Source organism: Peromyscus californicus, unplaced genomic scaffold (assembly GCF_007827085.1).
Source record: "Peromyscus californicus insignis strain IS unplaced genomic scaffold, ASM782708v3 Scaffold_14__1_contigs__length_90479793_seg_2, whole genome shotgun sequence".
Taxonomy (NCBI): Eukaryota; Metazoa; Chordata; class Mammalia; order Rodentia; family Cricetidae; genus Peromyscus; species Peromyscus californicus.
Window position 1 is genome coordinate 20,509,507 of NW_026294436.1, and position 24,671 is coordinate 20,534,177.

The 24,671-nt window shown below is 49.5% G+C and overlaps 1 long non-coding RNA gene across 8 annotated transcripts in view; it reads left to right on the plus strand.

The window, feature by feature from the left end:
• The window catches only part of LOC128109702 (uncharacterized), a 29,814-nt gene that overhangs the window by 4,282 nt on the left and 861 nt on the right, over window positions 1-24,671 (plus strand). For 3 of the 8 annotated variants that reach the window (XR_008217903.1, XR_008217899.1, XR_008217901.1), the window contains 3 exons: window positions 2,410-2,505; window positions 13,141-14,304; window positions 19,939-20,112. This is a non-coding gene — a long non-coding RNA (uncharacterized LOC128109702). Of the gene's footprint in view, window positions 1-2,409; window positions 2,506-2,619; window positions 2,730-13,140; window positions 14,314-19,938; window positions 20,113-21,136; window positions 21,333-24,671 lie in introns of those variants that run through there. The other 5 variants (XR_008217904.1, XR_008217905.1, XR_008217902.1 and 2 more) reach the window with 5 other exon arrangements.

The following is a 24,671-nucleotide window of genomic DNA, read 5'->3' on the forward strand; positions in this document are numbered from 1 at the left end:
CAAGTACATGGTAAAAGTCCAGGGATAGCTGTGTGAAGCTTGCTTTTTTATCTTAGAATCTTAATATATTTTCTCAGTACTAGGTATCAGATAGAGCTTCATGGGGTTAGGCAAGGACTCTACCCTTGAGTCACATTCTCCAGACCTTGGAATGGTTTTGATACATATATCATAGAGGCTGATAAAGGGGTTGGTAGACAAACTCTCCAACCATGCTAAGATCAGTCTGGGCTTTCAAAGGAATCTGATCTGATTAGGACAGGTGCTGGCTGCTTCAGCTAATTAAGGGGCTCAGCAGTAGGCTGCTGAGCATGGGCAGGGAAGGAAAGCTCAGTGGGCAGCTACAATGATGTTTCTGAGTTTTTTTCCATTCACTGAACAATTAAGAATGGGTGTCCTTATGGATTCTACTGGGAGAGTCCAACAAAAGATAAGACATAGGTGACTCTATCTTACCCTTGAGAAGTTCTCTGGCTTACATGGAGGGCAGAGGTCATTCAGTCAACCGAACCACTTGGGAAATGGCTCTGACGGATGCCCAGGGTGGATTAGCCACAGTCCCTGCTCTCCAGATGCGCGCGCAGGAGGGGTGGGGGGAGATGATTCACAGCACATGAGGCTTGATTCTTCACGAGAGGAAATTACCATTGTGCCAGCTGCTTGTGTGGGAACTGAGAAAACCGGCAAGTGGTCAGGGCTGGGGAGGCTAAGCCAGGGGAGACTTCCGGAGGAGGAAGGAGCTAACCTGGAGAACCAGGGAGCCATGCAGAGGTGTGGGTGACCCCCCCCCCTCGTCGAACATGCAGAACAGAGGATAGGTTCAAGAGGGTGACACCTGATGAGGTAAACAGGAGGGGAGCTGGCAGAGAGACAGGAGCCAGGGAGCAGATGAACTTTCCCCCAAACCCCCTCTGGCCAGGCAGCTGTACCCTGCTGTGCACGGGGTGTCCATCATCTGCTCCATATTCTTCCCTGCTTTACTCAGGCATTTATCTGGTCAACATTAGAGTGAATAGGAGCCATTAACCCTGGGCAGGGACAAGAGCAGGTGTCACGGGGAGATAAAGGCACAGATAAGCCCCGGCAGTTGTGAAGGTCTAGTCACTAGACTGTCGTGGCCACCTGACTTTTGCGGACCTCAGCCTAGTCCAGAAAGCAAGGAATCGAAGCCTGGCTGGTCTCTTCCTTAGCTTTGTGTCTGCATTAAAGCCCGCCCACGCCAGGGGCGTGCTGGACCTCCTGGGAGCCAAGCCTGGCAGAGTCAGATAAATATTGATTGTCTGTTCAGCCATCCGTGCAGAGAACCAGAGAGGCTGGGCAGGAGGGGGAGCCTAGTAGGCGGTCCTGATGTGAGGGAGTTGGGCGGGTCCCAAGGCTGAGAGGAGCGGCAGGTGTCCTAGGGCGGTGAGCACCCACCCTTAGGATCTGGAGCTGTTGTTAGCTGCCCAGGGTGCAGGGAGCATCTGGATGAGCATCGGCTCCGGCAGACTGGTCTGTAAGCTAAGAAAGGCTTAGAGGCCATTGAACTGTTTTCAGTATCTCCTTGTATGGCTACACCGTTCATGACAGTTTTCTCTGGTGACTTGAGTGGTCATGGGACCCTACCCCAGCCTCAAGAAAGACTTGAGTGATCCATCGAGTCTGGAGCTGCCTGAGTGAGCGTAAGAAGCTCTCAAGGAGGGATTCCCAAACTGAGAGTAGGGGTGCAGCATTTGGGAGGTGGAGGCAAGAAGATCATGAGTTTGTGGCCAACATCCAACTACACAGTGAGCCTGGGCTAGAGTGAGACCTTGATTCAAAAAAACCAAACCCAACTGAAACACCCAATAATCAAAACGTGTATTTGGGAGGGTAGAGATTGAGGTGTGGTGACACAAACCTGTAATCTCAGGATTTGGGAGGCCGACAAAGAGTTGGAGTGACAGGCCAGTCTGGGTTCCCAAGGCCCCAGGACCAAGCAGGCTCTGCCCTGCTACCTCTCCTTCCTCAAGCCCGGCCAAGGGAGGGTGTTCTTTTCTTAATTCAGATAAACCATCCTAAGATCTGCAAGCGTAAGGAGGGCACACATCTGGCATGGCTCTGGGCACTGTCCTTGCGGCATTCTTCAAGGCTCCCTGGGTGTTCTCCGTGTTCTCGGCTCCGTTCCTATCATTGACCCCCACTCACCCCACGGGCTGAGCCTCCAGGCATGGGGGGTAGGGTGGGAGTAGGGCGAATGGGTGGGGTGGGGTGGGAAGGTTTTGGGCTTTGGGGAGAGAAGTGGTGAAGACTGCCCGCTCTGCTGGATTTTGCTTTGTTTGCACTTTTATTGTCGGTTATTCCCAAGCAAACACCCTTTTGAAGGATTTGGCACTAAGAACAAGCTAAGGTTTTCCTTAGAAATTGTTCTTTTTCTTTTTCTTCTTCAAGGTCCCACGTATGCTGGGCGAGCGCTCTGCCACCGAGGTACCGCCTCAGCCCACTGAACGTTTTCCTCTGGAGGAGTTATGGATGTGTCTAGATTAGGTGTGGTGGTACACACTTTCAGTCTCAGCTGCTCGGGGGGTGGGGGTTGAAGTGGATTAAGCTCCAGGAGTCCAAGGCTAGCCTGGGCAACCTGGTGGTACCTCTGTCTTGGAGTGGAAAGGAGAGGAGAAGCCATGGCTGGACTGGAATTCTCTGTAGACCAGACTGACCTCAAACTTGCAAATGGTTCTCTTGTCTCAGCCCATCGAATTCTGGGATTACAGGTATGGGTCATCACGCCAGGCATCTTGATGTTTTAATTTTGAGGACGGGTCTTGCTAAGTTGCCTAGGCTTGTCCTGGGTTCACTTTAGCCCAGGGAAGCTTTGAAATTGCTTTTTTCTTTACTTTTAAAACATTTTATTTAAACATTTGGAAGTTATATTTGATTTATATTCTCTCTCTCTCTCTCTCTCTCTCTCTCTCTCTCTCTCTCTCTCTCTCCTGTGTGTGTGCGTGTGTGCGTGTGTGTGTGTGTGTGTGTGTGTGTGTGTGTGTGTGTGTGTGTGTGTGTTTGTGTGTGTGTGTGTGTGTACATTCAACATGACACGCATGTTGTGGAGGCCAGAGCACAACTTACAGGAGTTGATCCTCTCCTTCTGCCCTATGGGTCTTGGGGATTGAACTAAGGTCCTTAGGTTTGCTAGCAAACGCCTTTACCCACGAAGCCGTCTCACCAGCCCACACAACATACATTTTAAAAGGTTGCTCTTGGGGACCAGAGAGATGGCTTGGAGGTTAAGAGCACTTGTTCTTACAGAGGACCTGGGTTCAATTCCCAGCGCCCGCATGGTGGCTCACACCCCCCTACAACTCTAGTTGCAGGGGGTCCATCAGCCTTGTCTGGCCTCTGTGGGTACTGCAGATACACAGTGCACATGCATACATGCGGGCAAAGCACTCCCACATAAAATAAAAACAAACATGTATAACTGCTGCTTTTGTTCTATGCATTGTGAATAAGGTCATGATATAGCAGGGAATTCCTTACATTCAACGCTTCTCTGGCGTCCTACCCACATCCAGAAGATCGGTGACTGAAACGGAAATCACCAGATTGGCACTAACCTCTTTTCTCCCCATCCCTCTCCTGTCTACTGCCCCTAGCTCATCTGGGGCTGGCAGAATAGGACCATCAGATCTCTGTAAGCACACTGGGGTGGGGAGACCATTAGCCTATAGGGAGTGGGCAAGCATACACCTAGCATCCCAGCCCACTGTGGTCATGTTATCTCATGTGTGTCTTTCAGAAGAGGACTTGTTTGACCTGGATGATGTAGGACAGGACTCTGGCCTCTTTGGAGGCTCTTGGTGCTCAACACGCAGCAGCTTCATAAAACATAGACCAGAGGCCTGAATGTGGTCATGGACTTCTCCTCTCTTCCCTTGGGGAAAAGGACTGGCCCAGAGCCTTATATCTGTGGGTTCCTGGCTATTAAGCCAGACAGGGCTGGGAGTCAGTGACCAAGAACAATGGTCTGACAGGCACTCACGTGTATTTTTTGCTCCGTTTCTGTCTAAGCATTCTCCACAGAAGGGTGTGTCACCACATTGTACTTGTTTAGGTGACCCACAGTTACTGTTCCATGGCTGTGTCTCTCTTGGACCTGTCTACCCTTCCAGAATAGAAACGTCCCAAGTGCAGTGTGATGTCTCCAGCATGAAACCCTCCGGGGGCTGCTGACCTGCTCCCTGGGTGCCTTCTTCACTTGTGTGTGTCCCACCTTCAGAACTGGGTCCCTCAGCCAGCTTGTCGGTGAGAACACTGGGCAAAACCACCAGCCTGTGTCTGCAGGTCCTCCAAAGCACTTTATGAGGACCTTTCTATTCTTCAGGGGCAAAGACGCCTGTGACACCAGAGGAGAAAACAATCTCCTTTCCCATGCATGCATCGGACTTGGGAACCCCTGGGAAATCAAGCATGTTGGCCAGACACACAAATCACAAACCTGGAAATGGCGAAGTCGGGCTTCCAGTGCACAGGGCTTTTATCTCTGGCTGTCAGCTTGGCCCCCACGCCTATTTGATGGAATTTTAGCAACTTGGAAAAATAGCTCAGTGCATCAGTAAGAGGTATAGAAACAGCCTCAGCAGCCCCTTGGCTGGTGGTTTTAGCAGCTCTCACTCCTACTGATGAATAATTCAGTTTGTCTGTGTAGTGGAGACAGGTCAGACAAGGGCTGTGTGCGTGCGTGCGTGAGAGCAAGCGGCCGCTCTAACCCAGGCAAGTTTCCAAACACTCCAAAGGGGCTAAAACGCCAGACTGAGAAGTGGAAGTGGTGTTGAGGGGCAGGCAGGGAAGGCTGGGGGCGGGTCTTCAGGGGTGGTGTGTGAGCCCCAGGAGGACAGGTCACTTCTTGTAAAGAACCAGAAGTGAGATCATGAAGTAAGGCACCGGCAGTGACAGAGGGGCTGTAGGCTGACTGGGTGGCTGGCTCACAGGTGGGATGGCCTGTCTGTCATTGAAAAGGATGGAGACTCTGAGAAGCCAAAGGAAAGGAAAGAGGCCAGCTTGAGCAGGGCAAGGGGGGTTGGTGAAACCGGCCATTTTGGTCTTCAGCTCCTGAGAGTAACTGTTAGCCTTTATAGGAGGCTTTACAGGGGATGGGGTTCAGAAAGGGAGGGAAACTGGTGCTGAGGAGAATGGGGAAGGTCAGCGGGGAAGGGGTGGACACCAGGAATCCAGCGAGACATGGGAGGTATCTGGGTGTGCTTAGAGAAGTCCCGAGGCCCTGGTCTTTCCACCACAGACTCAGCCCCTGGAAGAGCCAGCATTGACAGGCAAGACCCCCGTTCACATCTTCATTCGGCTCACCTGACGGCAGAGCCTGGTGGCCTCTGTGAAGGAAAGATGATGCCTTCACCGTGTCGTCATGTAGAGAGTGATGAAGGCTTGGACAATGAGGGGCTGCATACAGGAGAAGTTCCACAAGACTGTAGTAGAAAGAGTCCTGAGGCCTAGAAAGGTCACAATCCAGCGCATGCTCATGTTTGTGACGATTGCTGGTGTGTGCAAACCTCCCAGGCTGCCAACTGTACACAAGTACAGCAGTGTACACATGGCACAGAACGCTTGATAGCAACATTTGACCCTTGACCGTTTGTATGGTCACTCTCCTATATTTTTGTTTGTTTGTTTGTTTTGAGACGAGTCTTTCATAGCTCGTACTGGCTTTGACACTATAGTCAAAGACGACCCTGAACTTCTGATCCTCCTGAGTTTAGGGTTACATGTGTGAGCTGGTTTATGTAGTGTTGGCATTTGAACCCAGGGCCTTGTACATTGCCGGGTAGGCACTCTGCCAAGTGAGTTACATCTCCAGTCCTGTTTCTGTTTGTTTGTTGAGATGGAATCTCATACTGAAGCTCAGGCTGGCCCTGAACACTCAGTCTTCATGCCTTAGCCTCTTGAATGTTGGGATTACATAGATGTGCCACCATGTACATTCTTTCTTTCTTTCTTTCTTTCTTTCTTTCTCTTCTTTCTTTCTTTCTTTCTTTCTTTCTTCTTTCTTTCTCTCTCTCTCTCTCTCTCCTCTCTCTCTCTCTCTCTCTCTCTTCTTTCCTTTCTTTTTTTGAGACAGGGTTTCTCTGTAGCCCCTGGCTGTCCTGGATCTCGCTCCTGTAGACTGGGCTGGCCTCAAACTCCCAGAGATCCACCTGCCTCCTGAGTACTGGGATTAAAGGTTGTGTCCATTGTGTGTACTTTAGTTCTCAACAGCATAGAAAGAGGCTGTGTTTTGGAGGCATCGTGGCAGAGATTTTCTATCCTAGTAGTCGGGAGGCTGAGGCCAGAGAACTGTAGCAGTTCAATGTAGCTAGAGTTTTCCTGCCTGGCCCCACAGTCAGGACAAATCTCTGTCACCTGCCAGTCCCACAGCCGCTCAGACCCAACCAAGTAAACACAGAGACTTATATTGCTTACAAACTGTATGGCCATGCCAGGCTTCTTACTAACTGTTTTTATATTTTAAATTAATCCATTTCTATAAATCTATACCTTGCCATGTGGCTCGTGGCTTACTGGCATCTTCACATGCTGCTGGTCATGGCGGCGGCTGGCAGTTATTCCTTACTCAGCCTTCCACTTCCTCTCTCCTTGTCCCGCCTATAACTTCCTGCCTGGCCACTGGCCAATCAGTGCTTTATTTATACAGAACGATATCCACAGCAGTTCAAGGCCAGTTTAGGCTGCCTAGTGAGTTCAAGATTAGTCTTGAACTAATTGAACTAGGGGGCCAGAGAAATTGCTCAGCAGTTAAGAGCATGTGTTGTTCTTGCAGAGGACTTGGGTTTGGTTCTAGAGTTTTTCCCCACAAGTACTGGGGATTGAGCCGTAGGCAAGTGCTCTTCCACTGAGCTACATTCCCAAGCGAGGACCTGGGTTTGGTTCTCAGTCATCCTATCAAGTGGCTCACAACCTCTTGCAACTCCAAGGGATCAGATGCCTTCTTTTGGTCTTTATGGGATGACCCACACACACACGCACACACACACACACACACACACACACACACACACACACACACACACACACATCTTAAAAGGAAAGATTAGCTAGGGCTATATAGTTAGGCCCTGTCCCAAAAATATACTACTAACAGAGACCAAGTGGAGTGACTGGCCTATACTTAGGTTTGTGTAAATACACTCTATGATGTTCCCACAGCGAGTACATTTGCATTTCTCAGCACAGTGTCCTGTTGTTCAACTGGCATGACTCTACTTAAAAAACAGACAAGCAACCCTGCCCTCCTCCCCTCTTCCTCCTCTCCCCTCCTCCCTTCCTTTCTTTTGGCAGACATAAAGACTACATCCCGATCAGTGTGTGTCTGTGAGTGCCTGACTTCATGGGGGAGAGCTCCATTATGACAAATGAAGAATAGATAAGAGGGATGGAGGAGCCAGCTAAAAACTAGGGCCTGCGATCAGGTGCCAGGGTCTAAGACAGGCACAGTGAGGTCCCTGGCATTGTATCTGAGGTGCCAGGGTCTAAGACAGGCACAGTGAGGTCCCTGACATTATGTCTGAGGTACCAGGGTCTAAGACAGGTGCAGTGAGGTCCCTGACATTATGTCTGAGGTACCAGGGTCTAAGACAGGTGCAGTGAGGTCCCTGGCATTGTATCTGAGGTGCCAGGAACTAAGACAGGTGCAGTGAGGTCTCTGGCATTATGTCTGAGGTGCCAGGGTCTAAGACAGGCACAGTGAAGTCTCTGGCATTATATCTGAGGTGCCAGGGTCTAAGACAGGTGCAGTAAGGTCCCTGGCATTATATCTGAGGTGCCAGGGTCTAAGACAGGCACAGTGAAGTCTCTGGCATTATATCTGAGGTGCCAGGGTCTAAGACAGGTGCAGTAAGGTCCCTGGCATTATATCTGAGGTGCCAGGGTCTAAGACAGGTGCAGTGAGGTCCCTGGCATTATGTCTGAGGCCTGTGAGATGAGGCCTTCGGAACCGCAGCCAGAGGAAGGCCATGACAAGGGAGCTAGACATGGCCACCTTCCTCATCCCTTATCTCAGCTTGTTCCTGGCAGACAAGGCCTGAGACGCTTGCCTTTCCCAAAGTCATCTAGAGCAGGGGGATGCTCAGAATTTAATGGGGTGAGAGAATTCCAAGGGATGATGCCTCCCCTTTCCCAGCAGAGGGCAAGGCACGTGGCTTTCTGAGCTGAAGTCAGAAGGGCAGAGCTGAGCTCCTCCAATTTGAAATTTTATGAATCTTATTACTATGGTGGTGTTATAAATGATTAATAAAGCATTTGAATTGTCCAGCGGAGACAAGGGAAGGGAAGAAGATCAATATTTCCTGAGAACGACAGGCATCAGGGTTTCTGGAGTACTCGCATACATTATCTCAGGGGTTTAACCTGGCCCAGTTAACCCCTTGCCTCCCACAGCTTCTCCTTTATCTCTGCTCCATCTGGGCCTTTGTAAGGAAGGCGGGTATTCCCCTATCGGTTTTTTGTTCCCAGGGGAGCTGTCTGGGAGCTGGCCCAGCATCCGTTCATGACACCAAGTTGTACTGGAGCAAACTGTCAGCTGGAGGCTTGTGAGGACAGGCCTGGAGGAGGAGGGAGGAGGAGGAGGAGGAGGAGGAGGAGGAGGAGGAGGAGGAGGAGGAGGAGGCAGAGAGGAGGAGGAGGCACTGATAGCTGGGATTTCCTCTGGTCACCTTTCCAATCAGCCCAGTGGCCTTTACTTACTCTTCTTCTTTTTTCTTTTTCATTGTTTATTTTTAATTTTCAAATTGCATTACACTTATTGTGGTGTTGTGAGAATAGAACCCAGGACCTTGCAGATGGTAGGCGGGCACTCCACCACTGCACTTACTTTCATGCTTGACAGACCCTCTCCTAAGCAGTCATCACTCCAGTGCCCATGCTCCCCTCCTGAGGGTGTAGATGGGAGAGTGGCGTTCCGGGCCTCACCCTGGATCTGCCAACCCCCCTTACCGTTCCTCAGGCTGATCCTGAAGAGCTGTAGAAGAGAAGCTCAAGAAGAACTGGGTTGTCCTGTTGCGTGCGTGTCTGTTCCTGGAACAGTGCGCGACACATAGTAGGTCCCCGGAAAATACCTACTAGATGAGTCTCAGGCCCTTTCTTCTGCAGAGACATCTTCGTCTAGGAAACCTGTGTCACTGTGCTCTTCTACTCTGCTCTGGCCACAATGTGAGGTAGGATGGAGAGGAAGAATCCTGGCCTTTATCATTCAGCTTCTCTGAGGTCCTGGCTCCCCTCGGGCTCCCCAGGCTGCTCAGGGAGCTCCAGTGTGTCAGAGTGAAGGAGGGTGAGGAGGGGTGCTTGTAAGAAAACTTCTGTCAAGGTCATGGGTGGCTAGGCTTCTGAGAGTCTGTAGTCACAGGACAAAGCAGGTGTGGTGGGGAGACAGGCTACGGGAGGCAAAGAGAGGGAAGAGAGAGAGGAGGAAGGCGCAGGGACAGTCGGCCATCTTCCACGGAGACTGTATGTTATCCAAAAACCGATGTTTCCCCCCCAACCCCACAGAATCTTTAGAAATGGCCTGGTGGGCTACAGGAAATCTCTTACGGGCTCAGCTGTTCACTGGGGACAGGTCTTGGTTCCCTCTTCCTCCCTGCCAGGCTATAGCTTGTGGAACAAGTTAAACTTCTGAAGTTCAAGGTCCCTTAGGCAAGAGGTGGTCTTCTGAGGCCCGGCGCCATTCCTGTGCATTAGGACCTCCCCGCAACCCTGAAACACACACAGCATGTCCTTACTTGCCAGGTAGGCAGGCAGGAAGGTCAGTGTCCTCCAAAGTCTGTCTTCGGGCAGCCCTTCCAGCCAGGTCATGATCTGAGCAATAAGTCTCTCATTGTGGAGGGGTAAGCGCACTCCTGGGGCTTCTTATAATCCAGGCTCCAGAGACAGGTCCTAGGCATCAGCAACATAGCCTTTGGGTCCCAGAACCAGCACCACGGGTAGGGGCCAGCAGCAACTCTTTTAGCTAACAGCAGGATGCCCCCTGACCATCCCTCTCCTGCAGAGGGAGAATGTATGGCTGTTTTCCTTCACAACATCCCAGAATAGTCACCTCAGAAGGAATATAGGCATTGGTTGAATTGTCTCTCCATGGTATGTATTTTACAGCAAATGTGAAAACTAAATCTGGGTCCTGAAGCTTCTCTGTTCATTTTCAGCATGCAAAATCCTGCTCCCACCCCCCGCCTCAGTCCCCTGGTCTCCACACCGTCAGACTGTCCAATGTGGAGGGAAGTTTTCCCTAGGGACTCAGGTAGCGTCTTTCGCTTTCTATCACGGTGATAAAACACCGTGACCCAAAGTGTTTATCTCAGCTTACAGCTTGTCCGTTATCCAGGCCAGCCACTCAAGGCAGGGGCTGGTGCAGAGGTTAGGAGGGCTACTGCTCACTGGCTTGCTCTTCATGGCTTGCTCAGCCTGCTTTCTTATAGTACCCAGGACCACCAGCCCGGGGATGGCGCTGACCACAGTGAATTGGGCTCTCGCATATCAATCATTAATCAATAAAATGTCCCACAGTCTCTCCCACAGGCCAAATGATTCTGCCCATGCTGAGTTGTCATAAAACTAGCCAGCACAGGTGGGTTGGATTTTCCATCCCATTAGCTCTGTCTTGTAACCCAAAAGGCTCCCCGAGTGGGCAATATGCTCGGAGCGGCTCTCCACCTGCCTGGGACTTTTCCCCGGGCCCAGGAAGGACAGTCAAGTCATTTGCGTTGACTTTGTCCCACTGCTGACCATTGCCCTCTCCTGGAGGGGTTCCCTCCTCCTTATACCCCCCTTTTTGGTAATTAACAGGGCCCAGAAGGGCATTCTGCCAACAGACGGCCAAAAGGCAGAGCAGACAGCTGTGGCGGTGCCAGCAAAGGACAGGCTATTAAAACAAAAATGATTCATCTTGGGAATGAGAGCAAATCGCTTTCCATTTATGGGAATTGGGGCTGGGCTCCAAGCAGCCTGCATGCGATCAGCGGGCCGATGAGTCTGGGCCATTGACCATAAAGTAAGGAGCACTTTGAGTGCTCCCTGCTGACTCCTCTGAGAGGGGATCTGGCGGGCACAACCGGCAGGAGAGCCAGGGGAGGTCTAGGGAGACCCGGGCTTCTCAGCTGTTAGGACGCTTCTGCCAGTTGTGACCTTGGAAGTCCCCCACGAGTCCTGAGTATCCTTGTTAATGGAGACCCTAAGGAAACAGTCTCAGGATTCCCAATCCCTGTGCTCCACAACCGAGTGACTAACCAGGATATATTCATTTCATTCAGTTGTTCAGGGCTTATCTGAATTCACAGTCATCCTCCTGTCTCAGCCTCCCGAATGCTGGGTTTGCAGGTGTGAGGCACCACACCTGACTCAAGGTGACTTAAGGGCATTTGTTGACTGTACCTGCCGCAGTGGGTGCCAGGCTCTGGGGTCTGCAAAGAACAAGACAGGAATCTCATCCTCAAAGGACTTAGTGTGCTGGACTAGGTGGTCTGCAGATCGACACAGGAAAGCAAGGCCTTGGGGAAGGACTGTGAGGGAGACCACGGTGGAGGCCTGAAGTGGGCAGAGGTTAGACCAGCCTGGTAGTGGGTGGAACAGAGAGGAAAGGCAGCATGGTGACTTTCGTGCTGGGTCCCAAGGATGACTGGGTCCTCCCTTTCCAGGTAGATTGGTGTGGGGCAGCAGAATGAAGTGGGAAAGAGCTGTGTGGAAATCGTAATTCCAGCTGTCTACTATGGCTTGAGGAGGGGCATAGGTGGAGAGAGGCCAGTTCGGGAAGCTAGGGAATGTCATAGTAAGGAGATACTGACCCTGGAGCCTCAAGTGAGGGGGCAGGGAGGTCAGCTTTCAGTTTTAGGCAACTTCTAGCCTCCCCTGAGCGCTTTTCAGTGAGGCCTACCCAGGGAAGCCCATAGAGTCTGAAACCGAATTTGAAATGTGTGTGTCAGTTTGTTAGCATTTATTTGTGAAAGGAAGCAGGCGAATGGCTATATGTTGTTTTATTTTCATTGTTTTCTTTATGATTTTATTTAATTTAAAGAAGTCTGTTATTGTTGTTGTTATTGGGGAGAGAGAGAGAGAGAGAGAGAGAGAGAGAGAGAGAGAGAGAGAGAGAGAGAGATGCAAATATGCATGCCATGGTGTGGATGTAGAAGTCAGAAGATGACTTTGTGGAGTCATTTCTCTCCTACTCCTGTGGGTTCTGGAGCTCTGACAGAACTCGGGTTGATAGGTTCGGGGGCAAGCGCCTCTCTCTACCCACCCAGCCATCTCACGGGCTCTGTTTTCATTCTTTTCTTTTTTTAAGCCAGGCTTTTGTGTAGTTGAGATTGGCTTTAAACTCAGTACGTGAATTCCTGCTCCATGTCTCAAGTTCTAGGATGCCAGATATACGCCACCATACCCGGTTATGTTTTTAAATTTTAGTAATGATGAAATTTGATGTGTACCGGTAATCCCAGCTGTCCAGGAGGCCAGGTTAGGCAATATAGAGAAACCATGCCTCAAAAAACAGACCAAGCCGGGCGGTGGTGGCGCACGCCTTTAATCCCAGCACTCGGGAGGCAGAGCCAGGCGGATCTCTGTGAGTTCAAGGCCAGCCTGGGCTACTGAGCGAGATCCAGGAAAGGCACAAAGCTATGCAGAGAAACCCTGTCTCGGAAAAACTAAAAAAACAAAAAAACAGACCAAGTGGGAGAGAGGTCAATACAGAAAGAGAGGGAGGGAGGGAGGGAGGGAGGGAGGAAAAAGTAAGGTTGTTTGAAAAGGCTGTAAGAAATCATATTATTTTTTATTTGCCCCAAATTACTTATAATACATATTAGCCTCTGTGTCACACACACACACACAGACACACACACACACACAGACACACACACACACACACACACACACACACACAGAGAGAGAGAGAGAGAGAGAGAGAGAGAGAGAGAGAGAGAGAGAGATTAAATGAATTTATTTAACAACATATACTTTATATGAAGTAGTTAAGCCACTTGGGTTGACCATGCTTCCCCAAAGAGCCATGGACTACCTAATAAAATTCCCAGTTCCAGGCATGAGAAACCTGCTTTCAAAGTGTTGGTCATGGAAATTCAAGAGATTCCTAAAACAATACAGGCTATTGCTGTTGCCCCTGGTTGCCTCCCACAGGTTAAAGGTGATTCCCTATTGCTGAAGACACCATGGACTCGGGATGCAGGACTAAGAAGACCCGAACTGGATCTCATCTGAGGACTAACTTTCACAGTCTTGGAAGGTGCTATGCAAGCTGCCAAGGACAGAAGGAAACCAATAGCCCTCCTCAGTCATGAAGCTTATGAACCATATTGACCAGCATGGCAAGATGTCCTTAAGGATGGCAGTCATACCTTGGCGATAACCAACAGATACCTAATTGGACTTAAGGCCACTCAACAAGATGGAAAACTGGCCAACGGCCTGGGGCCAGTGAGGTCATGGATCTTAGGGGAGAACCTACTACCACCACTTTACTAAACCAGAATAATTCCTAACAGCATTCTAAATACCTATCCTTATACTCACGGATAAATGTAGCTCCCAATGCTCACACAAGAAACTTCTCTTCGCAATAGACAGTAAGTTATAGAGAATCATAACTGGTCAAAATGCAGAGAGCCGTTGATCATGGGGTGCCCAGCTCCGGTGGATACATTTATAGCACAGCTCCTACATACAAGGCTTGGGAACATCATGGAAGAAGGGTGTAAAACTTGTAAGAGCCAGAGGCCCAGGAAATCTGCTGCCAGACTGTGTCTCTTAGACACAATGGGAAAGCTTGTCCCGTGATACCTCAACAACACGGCTGCCTAAACAAGACCCAAAGAACTCTAGACAAAGAACTACAGGCAGCTAACAATTGAACGATTGTGAGAAAAGGAGAAATAGTCTTCCCCAGGATAAGCTCCCAATTAGTTGTCCAATACCAAGTGGTCAGCCCTGAAATTATACATACAAGCAGCACTGAACAGACTCAGCACATTGTATTTATACATTTGTGCATACATATACCTTTCATATATATATGTATGTATGTATGTATGTATGTATGTATGTATGTATGTATGTATGTATATGTATTTGAAAAAGGCCAGGAATTTGAGAAGAGGGGATTGGATAGAGTATTAGGCAGTGTTGATGAATGAAGTTGAAGTATATGTTCTGTCACGACAAGAATTCCTGAGATGTGTTTTCAAGCTGCATTTATAGTGATGTGTACTAGCTTGATTCTGCTTTTGCAACAGCAGCAACTAGAGAGAATGGATCTGGAAGGAAACACACCAAATCACTAAAACGGTAAAATTACTCTTTCTGTGCTTTGTTTTGTTTTGCTTTTCTTGAGATCTCTTGAGACTGAGATCTGCCTGGTTCTGCCTCCTGGGTGTCAGGATCTAAAGGTATAAGTCACCATGCCTGTGGCGGTTTGGATAGGAATGGCCTCCATTGGTTCATATATTTGAATGCTTGGTCATCAGGGAGTGACACTACTTTAGAGGGATTAGGAGGTGTGGCCTTTTTAGAGTAGGTGTGGCCTTGTTAGAGGAAGTGTGTCACTGGGGGTGGGCTTTGAGGTTTCACTCTCTCAGTCTCACTGCTTGGGGGTCAAGATATAGCTCTCAGCTATGTCTCCAGCACCATGTCTGCCCGTGTGCTTCCCGCCGTGATGATAATGGACTAAGCCTCTGGAACTGTAAGCAAGCCCCTGTTGGGAGATATTTGGTTACACTGTGTAAAGATATGTCACTGTAATTGGTTTAATAAAAAGCTAAACTGCCAATAGCTGGGCAGGAGGTATAGCCAGGACTTCTGGACACAGAGAGCTCTGAGAAAAAAAAAAGTGGAGTCGCCAGCCAGACTCAGAGGGAGCAAGGAGGAGGGGTAAAAGCCATGAGTCACGTGGCAGCACGTAGATGAATAGAAACGAGTTAATTTAAGTTATAAGAGCTAGTGGGACAAGCCTAAGCTATAGACCGAGCTTTCATAATTAATAATAAGTCTCAGTGTCATTTGTTTGTGAGCTGGCCACCCAAAGAAAAATCCATCTACAAGCCCCGGTTAAATGTTTTCTTTTATAAGAGTTGCCTTGGTCACGGTGTCTCTTCACAGCCATAGAACAGTGACTAAGACAATGCCCAAGTGAACCTTAACAAGGAATCTGAATGATTATTATTTTGGGAACAGGGTCTCATGTATCTCAGGTTGGCCTTGAACCCCTACGTAGCTGAGGGTGACCTTGGGTTCGTCTCCTTGCCTCCACTTCCCAAGAGCTGAGCTTACAGGCATGCACTACCACATCCTGCTTATGTGGTGGCTGGGGACTGAACCGAGAGCTGCTTGCACACCACGCAGGTGCACTGCCAACAGAGCTGCGTCCATAGCCCAGGCTCCACTATTTTAAAGTAGAACCTCTCTCACTGCAGAGGCACAGCCTGGTGTCCCAGCTCCTTGGGAGACTGAAGCAAGAGGGTGGCTTGAGCTCAGGAGCTCAGTGCCACCGCTGTCCCAGGAGTAGCTTTGCCTCTCTTCCAGTTGTTTGCCGCGCTGGGTTGGAATCCGGAGTCTTCCGTGGCCTAGGTGAGGGTTCTATCACAGAGCTGTACTGCAGCCCCAGGCTACATTTATTTCCATGGAATCTCAAAGTTATAGAAACATTGTAGAAAGAATAAAGCAATTCCCGTGTACTCAACCTAGACGACACTTGCTAATATCTTGCCCAAAACATGTACAATTTATTTTGTTTTGTTTTGTTTTTTTTAAAGAAAAATCGTCATCTCCTTCTTTGCCAACCCCCATGGCCACTTTTCAGTTTTCTGGACCATTTTACTGCCAATGACCCTGCTCTCCTCCTTTCCTTGAGCTGGCTGGCCTCTGTGGCCTTCAGCCTCCTCTGTTTCTCTTCCTGTGCCTCTCACTCCTTCAGCAATCTCCAATTACAGTTCTCCTCTTCAGAGACCTTTTGCCTTGGGGCGCCTCTCATTACAGTTTGGCCTTGGATATTTTCTTATAGCATCTTTTTTTTTTTTTTTTTTGGTTTTTTGAGACAGGGTTTCTCTGTGTAGTCTTGGTGCCTGTCCTGGATCTCACTCTGTAGACCAGGCTGGCCTCGAACTCACAGAGATCTGCCTGTCTCTGCCTCCCGAGAGATGGGATTAAAGGTATGTGTCACTGCTGCCCGATGTTTACTTTTGAGGAGTGTCTGTCCACGTACATTTACCAAAACCATGATTCATTTGCTGGTGGAGCCGGAGCCCTGGTCTCAAGCTCTTCTCTCTCCCTCTGTTTCAGGTGCCTGTGTCTTTAGGTAATGTATAAACATGTCATCTTCTTCCTTCCCACCCTGTCCTGCTAACCATCTCCTCCTTTTGAGTCTTCCATCTCAGATAATGGCACACACATCTTTCACCTTGACAATGGTAATCAACTCCTAATTGGTTTCCCTGACTACAGTTTCCCTTCACATAAATTCCCCTCTCATACAGTGGTCAATGTGACAATTCCAATACTCAAATCTTAACAGGTCCTACCCCAATAAAAACCACCAATGACTCTCCATCGCCTATGGGTGGAGGTCCAGACTCCCTGGCTGAGCACATGCAGCTGTCTGTCCCCTGCTTCTCTCCTCCACCTTGCCTCCCATCTCTGCTTCTGTGTTCCTCATAGTTTACACGTGTGTGTGTGTGTGTGTGTGTGTGTGTGTGTGTGTGTGTGTGTGTGTGCCTTTTATTTTCTTTCCTTGCCTAGCATATCCTTCAACACTGAGCTCAGCAGGCCCTTCCTCCAGGCCGGGGAAGCACTTATATGGTGTTCCTGATGCATTATATACATCTACCAAATCAATGTCTGCCGCTGCGGGTTTCGTATGGATCGCTGTCACTGTGCTATATACCCCGGAAGGCAAGGGTTTGCACGTCTCAGAGTCATATGCTTTCAGATTCCCGGTGCTCTAGCGGTGCCTGGGACAGGCAGAAGGCTTGCATTCGGTGTTTGATTGACTGAAGCAAGCATTCCCTCTCTGCTTAGCTGCCCCTCTGTGGTGACAGCAGGCTTTATTCTGTGCCTTAGATTTCTCTGCCAAGGGCTGCTTGGCTCCAGCTCTGCTCTTCCCTCCCTGCTCTGTCAACATGCCGAGGCTTGGCCCCCACACTCTCCTGGTGCTGCTCTCCCTTCTATTTTAAGTCGCTCTTCCTGCCCTCCTATATCTTTCTAGATGTTTCCCCCCAAAGGGGAGGTGGAACACTCCAGAAAGTCCCAGCCCACTCCTGGCCCAGGTATCTGCAGCAGGCCTTTGTATAATTACCCTCACAATGGGGCTTAATGACTATAAAGCAGTGGTGATTCTGGGTTTTCGGCAACCGAAGCCGACCGGTTACTGTTGGATGTACACCCCAGCAGGCCCCTCTCCGCGAGCCTTTTAGAAGGTGTACCCCACAGCCCTTTAGTGAACAGGGTCATCTGCTAACTGTCTTTCTCTCTAATACTGTTAAGCTAGCTTCACTCCCTGGTTTCCAGACTCGTCTCCATGGTGAGGCTCCCGTGCAGCCCACTCAGCCATTTGACAGGTTATAAACCGAGGTTCTACCAGGGGAGGAGCCTCCCACAGACGCGTTCATTCAGTAACTCCCTCACAACTTTCTGGAGCTCTGGCTAGGGGCACCCGCTGTAGGTCAGGGGATAGTGGAGACTCCAAAAGAAACCCTCAGGCTAGTGAGGAAGACGAACATGAAGATAAGAAAATCTGTTTCTCCTCCCCTCGGGGTCCCCCCTGCTAGGTAGCCTCCCTGGATCTGTGGGTTGCAGTCTGGTTATCCTTTGCTTTACATCTAGTATCCACTTATGAGTGAGTACATACCATGTTTGTCCTTCTGAATCTGGGTTACCTCACTCAGGATGGTATTTTCTAGTTCCATCCATTTGCCTACAAACCTCATGATGTCATTGTTTTTCTCTACTCCATTGTGTATATGTACCACATTTCCTTAATCCATTCTTCAGTTGAGGGGCACCTAGGTTGTTTACAGGTTCTTGCTATTATGAATAATGCTGCTATGAGCATAGTTGAGCATGTGTCCTTGTGGTATGATTAAGCATTCCTTGGGTATATGCCCAAGAGTGGTATAGGGGGTGGGTTGGGGGGAAAGGCTGGGGGGCAGGAGGAGGGAGGACAGGGGAATCTGTTAGTATGCAAAGTGAATAGAAAAATCTCTTAATAATAATAATATAAAAAAGAAAAAATCTATAACAAATGCCTTGGGAGAGATAAACAGCCAGGCCTGTAGGGAGTGGTGCAAGCCTGAGCAACAATTACCTGTTGTAGGTGGGGTGTGGGCAGTGAGGAATGGGTCTAGCCTGGGCACCCTAACATGAAGTCCTGTCACATATCAGAAGAGTTCCTTCCCTTCACCAACATCCCTTTTCCTGACTTTTGAAGTTCATGCCTAAGACTTTTTTATTTGTTTTATTTTGTTTCTTTGAGACAGGGTCTCACTGTGTAGCCCCGGTTGTCCTGGAGTTCATTATGTAGACCAGGTTAGCCTAGAACTCACAGAGATCCTCTTGCTTCTACCTTATGAGTGTTGAGATTGAAGGTATGTGTCACCATGGCTGTCCTACCACTTAATTTTAAACAGGCCTTGGCCTTCTAGACAGGATTCACTCCAGGCTACCTGTGCAAACCTCTTACATCACATCAGACGCCTCTCACTGTTCCCCAGTTGTCTACGTATTAAACCCTCAGGCCTCCCAAGAAACACAACCACCAGGGGCTGGGAAGATGGCTCAGTGGTTATAAAGTTTGGATTCCTAGAACCCATGTAAATGCTGGCATGGTGGCCCACCTGTAAGTCTAGCTTTGGAGAGCAGAGACAGAGGATGCCCAGAGCAAGCTGTCTAGGAAGACCAGTACTTCCTTGAACTCTGGGTATGACTGACAGACCTTGTCTCAATGGATAAGGTGGAAGAGCAATGAAAGATGGATTCCTCATACGTAAACACACACACACACACACACACACACACACACACACACACACACACACACACACACCACAACAGTCACAGGCTTTGTGGCTGATGTATGGAAAGTGGCCCTTTGTCCTCAGCACCTCAGCCAAGAGAGGGCAAAGCTGAACTGACCAGCAGAACCTCAGATCGTTTGACCTTGTCCGATGGTACCCAGAAAATGCTTGAGCTTACCCTGCCACGGAGCTGCTGTGACACTAGCGAATCTCGGTGTCCTTCTCAGGGTCACACATGTGACTCCCACAGGAACCTTCTGGATCACCCTTTTGCTTCTTCTGGCTCCCCAGAGATTCATCCCTAGGGTGGTCTGCTGGGTGGCACCTGTTCCCCATCAGCCCAGCAGGTTCAGAGGAGAGGAGGAGGGAGCATGTGGAGCATGCCTCTGCTTGGGGTGGGCAGGGTGGGTTTTCTTCCCAGTTTCTTTTTTTTTTTTTTTTCTACTCTCAGTAGGTAGGGTTGGGTGATTGGAGCCACCTGTGTGTTGGAGGGAGAGGATTTAGGGAATGGCGTGAGCTCTGCCTATGCAGGCCTGTGTGTGTGTGTGTGTGTGTGTGTGTGTGTGTGTGTGTGTGTGTGTGTGTGCGCGCAGCGCGCGCGCGCGCAGTGTGCACACACGCACGTACAGCTGTGTGGGAGGACACCAGCAGCCCCTCTTTGCCCACCATCTTGGGCTCTGACAACACTCCCACTGATTTGGCCTCACAAAGTTTTCTTGCGGGGGTGGGGGGGGGTGGGGGGGGGGTGGGGGGAGGTAACAAAATAGAAGATGCAGATCACAGATCGGTTGTGTGGTTTCCTTGGCAACCTCAAAACACAGTGGGGGAGGGCAGAGTGGGAACCAGAGAGAGGGAGTGACTGAGCTCTAACCACTCATCACTGCCTCTCTCTGCCACCTTCCGCCCCTCAAATTAGCCCAGAATCAAATGTGAGCCAGTTCCAGAATTCTCCTTCCTGAGCCGTCCGGAAGGAGGGAGATGAAGAGCGATGGAGGGCAGTGGTACCCTCAGATGAAAAAAAGCAAGAGGCGAGCTTAAGAACGCGCTTCCTGCAGGAATCTGGCAAGGCTTGCTCATCATTCTTATCAAGGTGACATATCTTCCCCCTCCGTCTACCTCCTTTTCTTATCCCTGAAGTTCCCAGGACCTCTATCCCCATCCACTCCCCCAGGGAAAACCAGAGCCCAGGCTTCCAGGTTCTCTGAAAGGACGTGATTGGCAGGGGAGCAAGGAGTGGGTGTTCCCACCCCCACTGAACCTCAGGCCGTTCCATTCCTAGAAAGCAAGAGAATGCACCAAGATGGGGGCAGAAGACAGGCTGTTCATTAAGAACAAAAGACATTTTATTAGCAATTAGTGGGGCTGCTTCCCCTCCAGCAGGTCCCCTCCCTGGAAAATGGGACAAGGCACCAGCCCTCAGAGCAGATCCAGGCAATACCCAGGCCTAGCAATTCTGGACAACTCATGTCCTCTTCTTAGAGAATGGACCACTGGACCGGACTAGACCTGGTCCCTGGCCCCTTTTACCTTGTCGACAGAATTCCTTTGCCAGAACATCTGGGAGTTTCTGAAGATGTGGTACAATATATATATTAAAATCAAATAACCCATCACTACACTAGTCCTGCAATTACTCCCACAGAGATTGTGACCGTGGTGTAGTGCAGACAAGGAAAGGGACCCTGCTGGGGTTTCCGTATTTAAGGAGCAAGCGAAGGGAGCCAAGCGCCTGGAGTCCCTGGACCTAGTGCTTTCCCAGCCTCTGCTGAGGACCCAGCATGATGACCCGGCAGAAGGTTGCTGAGAAGAAAGGGCTGGGCCAGACAAAGGGATCAGAGTTCAAGTCTCACACCAACTCTGAGCAGCTCTGGGCGGAGGGATGACAGCCAAGCAGTTGTTCCCCACATTCCTAAGCCAAGCATTTGGGATAGGCAGTCTGACAAGCTTTGGGGCGTGGAGCAGGAGATGGGGCAGAGGACTTGGCAAGAGACACATGGCTGTGACCATGATGCTTCTGTCTGTCCTGTGTTTGGCCCTCCCCTTTCCCTCCATATCTCCGCAGCCATTCCTCCCAAGATGTGATGGTTAAGACCTACCTGGTTTTTTTCTTCCAGGAAACCAAGGATCTCAGGGCAGTGTTACTCTTTCCACCTCCCCTGTTAGCTGCCCCATGCATCATGATGGAGTGAAGGGACACAGAGTCCAGCTGTTTCTGCTTCATCTATGTGACATCTCTTTTTTAACATGGCATCAGCTCCCTCCCATCCAAGGGATTCTGTCCTGGTTACATTGGTGTGTGTGTGTGTGTGTGTGTGTGTGTGTGTGTGTGTGTGTGTGTGAGAGAGAGAGAGAGAGAGAGAGAGAGAGAGAGAGAGAGAGAGAGAGAGAGAGAGAGAGAAAACTTGACACAACCCAGAGTTATCTGGGAAGAGGAAACTTGATTGAGAAAATGCCTCTATCATATTGCCTATAGGCAAGGCTGTGTGGCATTTTCTTGGTAATTGATTACCATGGGCGGACCTATCCCATAGTGGGTGGTCCTGGATGGATAAGAAAGCAGGTTGAGCAAGCCAGTAAGTAGAGTTTCTCCATGGCCTTTGCTTCGGTTTCCGCTTCCAGGCTCCTGCCTGGAGTTCCTGCCCTGACTTCCCTCCGTGAAGGACTATGACCTATACGCTGAAACAAACCCTTTCCCCCCAAAGTTGCTTTTGGTCATGGTGTTTCTCACAACAGTAGAAAGTTAACTAGGGCAGGTTTCCTCCATCATCAAACTCCCCCACTGCAGCCCAGGGGAGGAGAGTCCAGTTCGCCACCACTCCTCACTGGACATGGATTTTGAAGAGACACTTTTAACCCATGGCATCCCTTAATTTACATACACCCTGCTTTGGTGGTGGGGTATCTGAGAAGACTTCTACGATTTTGGCCCCCAGTCAAGACTGGTCACGATGTCCTGAGAACACACCAGCACTGGACAGCCTAACCCATCACGTCCACTCCTAGCCATCCTGAGCTTTCTAAAAAGTTGTACAGCTAAAATGATTGAGCCCCATTCTCCAGGCATAGGCATAAATGGACACCACACACACACACACACACACACACACACACACACACACACACACACACACACACGAGGCAGCTTTCTTAGGTGGAGTGATGTCTTCCTCCACCGACCTCAGCCTGTCTTGCTGCAGCTCTGTGTTGTTCCTTTTCGGCTGCCCTTGAAGTGGACATGAGCCTCTTCCCGGTCGGCTACTTTCACAGTACTCACTTGGCATTGATCCGCCTTTCCAGGTTCTACAGAGATGAATTTTTCTAGAGAGAGCATGTCAGAGGCCGTTAGAAAGGCAGAGATGAAAGACCCTTCTAAACGGATGGATTTGCCATTTTCTCTATGAGCCATCCTCAACCATTAGTTTCTATCCCTTCCGCCTCTCCTGCCTCAGGGCTGGTGAGAAGCTGAGCTGTGACTCTCCCTGCCTCAGCCTTTAGCCACCCCCATCTCCACCAACCCTCCACAATTACTCTTTAGTGAAGAGAGAGCCCGGAAGACATACTCCAGGTAACGTGGCCATCAGTCACCGGAGTGTTGGCATCAGCAATCATTACTGTGATAAATTGCTTCCAAGCTCCCATCATCAACAGCAGGACAGGAGGAAGGAGATGGAGTTAGCCAGGAGTCCCTACTGTGTTCACCTCCTGTTGGCATTTCAAAGCAAAAAGGACCCCAACATGGCATGATTTGATTTTTCTTTTAGAAAAAAGGGTGACAAGTAGTTGAAGGGGCGGGAGACGCTGTAGTGGAAGGTCTGAAAAGCTCTCATCCTGTCTCCATCTGTCAGGTCACTACCATTGTAGAGCTGAGGGCTCTGGTGATAAAAACCTGTTCTGCCTAGGCACTGCTCAAGGGCAAATGAAAACTGAGGAGCCAGGAACAGGGCCTGAGGAGTGGGAAGTGAGAGTAAGCGGTGAATGGCATTCCACAGACCAGTAGCTGCCCTCGAATGACCAATGACGGTCCAGACTGATGTTGTGTGTCCTTTCCAAACATGGATTTCACCTGGAGTCCAGAATGTAGCTCAGTGGTGGGGTACTTCTCTAGTACACTCAAATGAGTTAGATCCCCAGCTCTATAAAAAGAAGAAAGAAAAATAAAACAAAACAAACAAAAAAACATGCATGGATTTCGCCTACAATAAACAAACAAGCAGTAGTTATTTTTGTCAGGCTCTGTGATATGAATTTTATATGCTACTATGTTAGATTCTCATCACTGACCAGTATCCGAGACAAAAATGTAAAGGCAGGGAAGACTTAGCTCATTTCAGACCCCTTTTGAGGGTCATACCCACCTTGTAACATTCCACTCTTGGCCTCCAAAGGCTGACGCTCATCTCATAATGCAAAACACACTCATTCCCTCCCGAAAGTCTCGATGGTTCCAATATTGCTCAAAAGTTTAATTTCATGCTAGGCAGTTGTGGCGCACACCCTTAACCCCAGCACTTGGGAGGCAGAGGCAGATGGATCTGAGTTCGAGGCCAGTCTGATCTACAGAGGGAGGTCCTGGACATCTAGGGCTACACAGAGAAAACCTGTCTCAAAAACAACAGCAACAACAAAAACTAAAACTAAACTAAACAAAGAACCATAATAATAGCAATAGTAATAATAAAACGAATTTCAAAGTCTCTGAAAGTCAAGACAAACTCTTGGCCTTAAGATCCTGAAAAATTAAAAATTCAGGTCCCACCCTGCCAACATACAATGGCAGAGGGTTAAACAGCCCCATTTTTTGCTTTGTTTTTAGATATGTATTGTGTGGTGTGCATGTATGTGCATATGAATTCATGCACATGTGTAGATGCATGTATACATGTGCTTGTGGAAGCCCAAACTTGATGTCAAGTGTCTTTCTCCACACTATTTGTACTTCCCATTCTATTTGTCGAGGCAGGGTCATTAATTCTAGCTAGTCCAGCTAGCCAGTCTGCCCCAGGGACGCCGTGTCTCTGCCTCCTGCATTACAGACAGCTGCTCTGCCTGCCTCGCTGTCACGTGGGTTCCGGGGATCTGACCTCCAGTCCTCACACTTGCATGGCAAGCACCTTATCCACCGAGCCACCTACTAGGCCACACTGCCCTTCTAAAGGGGAGAAATGAGAATACAGAAAGGAGAAGATGGGACCAAAATGAGACCACAGCCCACCAGGTGTTAAATCCCATAGCAACCAGAGCAGTGTGAACCCCAAAGGACTGGGGCATCTCCACTCCTATGGCCTCCCAGTTGCAGCCCCCCGGCTCTCGGTTGGCTGACTCTGATTGCCGCCTGTGACATATCGGGTACCCCACAGTCTCCATCCTGTCTTCAGCTTCACTCTCATAACTTTCCACATCACCTTCTCAGGGGCCGCCGCCGACCTGGGAATCTGGTGCTGTTATCTGTAGTATTACTAGGGCTAAAATAGCAGCTTTGGCTGGTGGCTCCGCCCATCTCAGCTTCCCAACGTGGCGGTGGTACGTTTACCACCAACTCTGAGCCACTGCTAGCTCTGGGAGCCATCAGCTCTTAGAAACAGTGGTTCTGTGCTTCTATCCAAGCAGCGTGTAGCCCAGAAACCTCTTTTTTTTTTTTTTTTTGTACTA